Source organism: Vigna angularis, chromosome 8, assembly GCF_016808095.1.
Source record: "Vigna angularis cultivar LongXiaoDou No.4 chromosome 8, ASM1680809v1, whole genome shotgun sequence".
Taxonomy (NCBI): Eukaryota; Viridiplantae; Streptophyta; class Magnoliopsida; order Fabales; family Fabaceae; genus Vigna; species Vigna angularis.
This window is the reverse complement of record NC_068977.1, coordinates 25,690,254-25,697,773: the sequence shown is the minus strand read 5'-3', so window position 1 is coordinate 25,697,773 and position 7,520 is coordinate 25,690,254.

Below are 7,520 nucleotides of genomic sequence, written 5' to 3'. Positions count from 1 at the left end.
AATAGTATGGTTGCATGGAGTGCCCAAGAGCATTATTTCATATCATGATCCAAGATTCACATCAAGGTTTTGGAAGAAGATGCAAGAAGCTTTGGGCACAGAGTTAAGGATGAGTTCAACTTATCATCCCCAAACGGATGGACAGTCTGAAAGGACTATACAATCATTAGAAGATTTGCTGATAGAATGTGTGCTGAATCACTTAGGAGGTTGGAGTGAAGTGTTACCTTTGGTGGAGTTCAGTTATAATAACAACTTTCACGCATGCATTGGAATGACATCGTATGAAGCTCTTTATGGGAGAAGGTATAGGACGCTGTTGAGACTTTGGCAAGTATACCAAATCGTTTCAATTAATAAAACCAGTAAAACCGAATATCGTTTCCCAAGAGACTTGTCTCACCAAACAATCGTATAATTTCCAACTAACTTAGACTAAAGAAGGCTTCATAATTTGGGTTTTAGTGCAATTAAAGTAAACATGAAACATAAATGATAAAAGTGATCTTAGATACTCAAACACTTCGAAATGGAAAGATTAGAAATGATATGGAATGGTATTGTTGAGGGTATGGTTTCACCTACTTCACTCTTATGTATAGAAAATCACTTCCTCTTCATTAATATACCAATGTCAATCTACTAAATTACTCAAACCCAATCCGTTGGTAGAGAGAGCCTAGACTTCCTTATTAGGCTTCAATCCCTTGGAAGACCTAACAATTATTTCCGCATTAAGAATTAAGATCTAAGACAACCAAAGGTCCTAGTTCTATCCCTAGATACTATTTCCTTTAGGTGTTTAATCCAAGTCCAGATTTACTCAACATTTCCCAATATCAAGCAAACCCTAAAATCATGTCATGGGTAGCAACTTCACAACAAGCATTAAGAAAAGGAATTAAACACTAACAATCAATGAAAGAGACATATATTCATTCAAAACATAGTAGTTTACATAAGATTTTAGTGGCTACATCAATCCCCCAACAACAATGAAACTAGCCCTCCATGAATGGAAAGCTCAAGCTTACAACAATGGTGGAAATGGAAGAAGGAAGAAGACCCAAGGGTGAAGAAGGACTGTTCCCACAGCTCCTAGCTCGCCTCCAAGAACTCCAAATGAGAGAAATCGTGTTTGGGCAGCAAAAGATCCAAATCCCTTCGAGTTTGAACCCTAAATAGACCAAATTTGCCACATCAGCGTCGCCACCGCTCAACTACACCTCAGCGACAGCATTCCAGAGAGCTGGCGCTCAGTTGCACGCCAATTGCACCATAGCGATAGCATTCCAGAGAGCTAGCGCTCAGCTGCACGCCAGCTGCACCTCAGCTACAACAAGTCTGGACGAATGGGGCTCAGCTGCACACCAGCCGCACCCCAGCTTCAGCATTTATCTTTGGTCTCAAAACTTCCTCTTTTACCTTCATTCTTGCTTATATGGTTCTTTAGTTCTTCAGTTTGGCATACAAGCTTGGATGTAAATGACCAAAACATACTAAACAATGGGAATTAGTGATGAAATTGAATCATTAAAATTTAAGATGCAACCACTTAAGAAACTAGATGAAAACTAGGATTTACAAGGCAAAAGGCTAAGAAAGAGTTGATATTTTCTCTCAATTCGACACTGAAATCATGGTAAAATATGCTATTATTAGACGCCTTTGTGTTGGTTTCAAGATGGGGAAGTAATATCAGTGGGTCCAAAGTTTTTACAAAAGACAACCGAGAAGGTTAAGCTAGTACAAGAGAGGATGCGTGCGACACAGAGTAGGCAGAAGTCTTATGCAGACAAAAGGCGGAGACCTCTTGAGTTCGAGGTGGGAGATCATGTATTTCTATGAGTCTCTCAGATAACAGGAGTTGGAAGAGCCATCAAGTCAAAGAAGTTATCTTCGAAGTTTCTCGGACCATTTTAGATTATCAAAAGGATAGGACTGGTAGCATATGAAATCACACTACCTCCTCAATTGACAAATTTACACAATGTATTTCACGTTTCTCAGTTGAGGAAGTATGTGTCAAACCCTGATCATGTGCACGAATTGGATGACGTTCAGATAAGAGAAGACTTGTCATTGGATACGAAACCCGTGTGAATACTCGATGTTCAGTCGAAGCAGCTAAGAGGGAAGGATATTCATACAGTGAAAGTTTTGTGGAATGAGAAGATTCAAGAGATGACTTGGGAGTTAGAAGAAGAAATGAAGGAGTGTTACCCTCATTTGTTTGGTTGTTAGGTAAAATTTTCGAGGACGAAAATTTTTAAAGGAGGGGAGAATGTAAGACCCTTGGAAACTCAAAATTTACCAAGTTGTAAAAAGTTCAAGTTATAATGCAAAATAGAATGCTGTCAAAATTTGACATGGTTTACTATTTTACTTATAACTTCTTGTACAATTAAATTTTACGTTGATTCTTTTTCCATTAGAAAGTAGACTCGAAGAGCTTCGATTCGAGTACTCATACGCGTATTTTCGACTTTGGGAAGGGCGTCAACCAAATCAAACAAGTTACGAAAAACGTTATTTTGAGTTTTCCGCTAGTTAATCGATTAACTGCTATAGTTAATCGATTAACACAGAGATAATTCGTGTTTTTAGCCTCGGAGCTCGAGTTAATCGATTAACACTTGAGTTAATCGATTAACTACGTCAAATATGGAAACATAACAGCCTGAAACACGTTTTCTGAGCGTGGAAAGGTGGGGAATCTTCCCATAAACCATTCTTTCCGGATTTTGGGCTGGAAAATGGATTAGGATGGCCAGATGTTGATCCTTTATTGCTAAATTACAAGAGCTTGGGTCCTTGCTTGTCTTCGACCATATTCTTTTAATTCCAAATTAGATTTAGAATTTCGGAGAGAGGAGAGAGCTTTTTGGTGTGAGGAGAACGAAACTCTAAGTGTGCAGAGGTGTTGGAGCTTGCTTGGTCTACTAAGGAAGGGACGAGTTACTCTCTTCGAAGAAGAAGTTAAAATCTTTAAGAGGTAAAGGGAGCTAATCCATGTATTTTACCTTGTGAAAAATTTATGAGTTGAATGAAATGTTTTAAGTGCCGGAACCAGGATCGCGATGAGACGGTGAGCCGAAAAACAAACGGGTTTGAGAAAAATATTTTGGGAGTCGCCACCATAATTTATTCTGGAAAAACTATGGAAAACCATAAAATAAGACATGGTCTACGAAAAACAGATTTTCAGGTTCGGGAATCGATTACGCGTAAGGAAGGTATTAGCACCCTACCGCGCCTGCCCAAAGGCAATACTTCTAATTAAATGTATAAAGTTGACGTGGTTTTTGAAAATGTTTAATTTTCCCTAAAAATATAAATAAATAAATAAATAAAAATAAAAAATAAAAATAAAGAAACTATTAAGAAACAAAAAATATTTTTTCTTTTATGAACCCGACAAGGATTGACCTTGGTCCTACGTACATCCATTTATAATGGAAAATCAGGGATCACGTAGTTCTTTATCTAGAAAAAGGGTTTGTGAGTTTGTTAAAAATTATTATAGATTGATTTAGATTTTTGAAAAGTGAACCCGAAAAAGATTTGGTTCAACAAGATTGACAATTTTTTGGTTTTAAAGATCTTGTATTTTTTTTATTTAAGAATGGTGGGAAAAAGAAAGAAACGACTATAGGTCGACACGTACTTATAAATAAGAATGATTTTAAAAAAAACATTATTTGTGTGTAGGAAAAATAATACCTTTTAGGAAAAACTTCAAAGTACAATAAAAAGAGAAAAAGAATGGTGTAGAGGTGACATACCTTTTTAGCTTTCAATACTCTTCTATTTTTTCCTTGGTGATTGCCGTTGACAAAACCCTTATGGGTGAGAACCTATTTTTCTCTATACCTTCTTTCTCTCTTATTATTTCTGCCTGTTTTTCCTTCTCTTTTTCATTCCTTTTTTCTATCACATGGTGCATATTTATATACACACATTGTAATATTATGGTAATCTTGCCTTAAATGTGAATTAATTGATAATTGACAAAATAGGAAAAGAAATGGTCTTGGTTCCAAAAAAAGAAATCAAATAATATTCAAGACATTAATTATAATTACTGTCAGAAAAATTGTCCATTTTTAAAATCATATTTTCCTCTTTAAAAGCAACTGACGCAGCAAATCATATTTATATACACACATTGTAATATTATGGTAATCTTGCCTTAAATGTGAATTAATTGATAATTGACAAAATAGGAAAAGAAATGGTCTTGGTTCCAAAAAAAGAAATCAAATAATATTCAAGACATTAATTATAATTAGTGTCAGAAAAATTGTCCATTTTTAAAATCATATTTTCCTCTTTAAAAGCAACTGACGCAGCAAATTATATTAATATACTATTTTAATTATTGTTTATAATTATTAGCATAATATTGATTCAAATTATTACCATATTAAACTAATATTTCAAAAATATTGTGCCTAGTATTAAAGTTATTATTTTATTCTTTTTACCCACCATTAATTATTATTCTTCTATTCTTTATTTGTAATTATTTACTTACCCGGACGAAATTGGGTGTTGACAACTGCCCCTCTTTATTTAGATTTTGCTAGATAACATGAACTTTAGAGTTCTTGTGTTATCATAGTAAAAGTTAAATAAAGATAAAGACTCTAATTTCGTTTGGTTCCAAAGAAAGGAGAGAGATTACCTCGACACGTACCTCGTAATACTTGATGGTGAGGCACACGAACCTCTTAAATTAAGTAGAGAGGCGCACGAACCTCATAAAAATAAATGGAGAGGTGCACGAACCTCGTAGAACTTGATGGTGAGACGCACAAACGTCGTAAAAATAAATGGAGAGGCGTAGGAACCTCGTAGAACTTGATGGTGAGGCGCACGAACCTCGTAAAAATAAATGAAGAGGCGCACGAACCTCGTAGAACTTGATGATGAGGCGCACGAACCTCGTGGAGGGGGTACCACCTTTGATTTCGCTTAAGAGGTGTACTTGCCCTGTGAATCTCGCTGTGGAGGGGGTATCACCTTTGATTTCTCTTAAGAGGTGTACTTGCCCTATGAATCTCGCTGTGGAGGGGGTATCACCTTTGATTTCGCTTCAGAGGTGTACTTGCCCTATGAATCTCGCTGTGGAGGGGGTATCACCTTTGATTTCGCTTAAGAGGTGTACTTGCCCTATGAATCTCGTTGTGGAGGGGGTATTACCTTTGATTTCGCTTAAGAGGTGTACTTGCCCTATGAATCTCGTTGTGGAGGGGGTATCACCTTTGATTTCGCTTAAGAGGTGTACTTGCCCTATGAATCTCGCTGGAGAGGTGTATAAACCTCATTTTTTTTGAAGAAAAAAAGGATTTGGTGCCAGGATGAAAACTGGGCTTTGACAAGCTCGAAACAGATGCTCTTTTTTTTTCTTCTTATATAGCTCTGGACTTTCTCTTTTGAAATTTGTTGATGTACCGATGTATGAGTGGAAATTCGTGTGAGACCCTTGTTCACCCTTTTTTTCTGAAAGTTCTGAACTTTTTTACTGATGTACTTCTTGGTTTGCTTTCCATCGAATCCATGAATTCTCGTTGGAGTTGGCGATGCATGGTGTGCAATATTTTTCTTCTCTCTTCTTTGAATCCCTAAGATGATGCATGTATGATGATGCATGAATGATGATGCATGCATGATAATGCATGAATGATGATGCATGCATGATAATGCATGCATGATAATGCATGCATGATAATGCATGCATGATGATGCATGTATGAATGTATGGGTGAAAATTCATGTGAGACCTATATACTTCCCATTTTGTTTTAATTCCACGACATCCTTTAAGAATACACTCGCACCCAATGAATCTGCCTCTGATGCTTATTATTTTTGGGAGGTATTTTGAAAGTTAAGAACGACCTTATGAAAGAGATGAAAAAAGATTTATTGAATAAAACAATATAATATTGTCAATTCCACTTTAAAAGCATTCCCTATCATGGAATCATTATGCATAGAATTTTTTGTCTACACCAGAATTAATTGGCAAAGGCAACCCCTCTCCATCCATTCTGGTGAGAATAAGTGCACCACCACCAAAAGTCTTCTTTACCACATACGGACCTTCATAATTTGGAGTCCACTTGCCCCTATGATCCTTTGGTATTGGCAAAATCTTTTTTTAGGACCAATTCACCTTCTTGGAATTCCCTAGGATGTACTTTCTTGTCAAATGCCTTTTTCATTATTTGCTGGTATAGTTGCCCATGGCATGTTGCCGTCAATCTTTTTTTTCAATGAGATTGAGTTGATCAAACCGGGTCTGAACTCAATCTGCTTCTTCTAACTGGTTTCCACTAACACTTGTAGGGATGAGATTTTTATCTTGAAGTGTAGTATTGCTTCTATTCCGTATACCAAAGAAAAAGGTGTTGCCCCAGTCGACATGCGTACCGATGTGTAGTAACCGTGTAAATCGAAGGTACAATCCTCTTGATATTTTTTTATTAACGGCCTTGACTGCCCATTCATTTTTGGGCGATGATGTGAAGTTTGATTGTTTAGGTTTGCAGCGATGAGAAATTATCTTTAAATCACAATAGTCGACACACATTTGCTCATTATTGTCCTTCTTCGGCACGATACTTGCCACCCATTGGGAGTATTTTGCCCCGGCTAAGAATTTCGCATCGAACTGCTTTTGTACTTCATCATTGATTCTGAAGAAATTATAGCTTGAGTAGTAACTCGTGTTGAACTCTTTCTTCATGCTAGTGCCAACCTTTACCTCTTATCTCTCGCTTTCTTCTCCTATATTAAAGATTTCAACCTCTCCTTGATGGGGCTTTATTTCTTTAGAATCTTACTTCACAAATCGCATTAACATTGGAGAAGGTTATGGGTCAATCATAATAATCTTCCATGTTATTGATAGGTTGCTCAAAATTAAGAAAATCAACACTATTGTTTTCAAAACATTCATTGTCATATATGTATTATTTTAGTTAAAAAAATTATAATATAAGACACGAGATGTTAAAAAAACGAAACAAACATGATTTAATGTTAAACCAAATGCAAAGGAAAGTGTCAACCCGTAAAGCACGAACCCCAAGGCTCCGGGAAAAGCAGTGAAGTTAATTAAAATGATTACATTTCAATAAGCATCATAGGCAAAATTTTTTATCTTCCAGTTCTTGGGTTTGCAGATACTTCTTCTTCTTTATTCTCATAGTATATTTGTAGGAAACTTCTGTCAATCAGGTCTTGGAGAAAGCTCCTAAACTTGGTACACTCATTAATGATATGTTTGGCTCTTGGACAGATTCCACATGCCTCACCGAGGCCATCTCCACCCCTTAACAAACCCAATCTTATCAGCGTTTCAAAAATGACCTTTTTAGAACTACGAATTTCACTAACATCCCTCACTAGCATGTGTCATCCAACCTCGATGGCATTTGTTGAGGTATTTCCATGCTCGACAAGGGGATTGACTTCAACACTAGGTTTGTCTTCTTGGAACTTCAGCCATC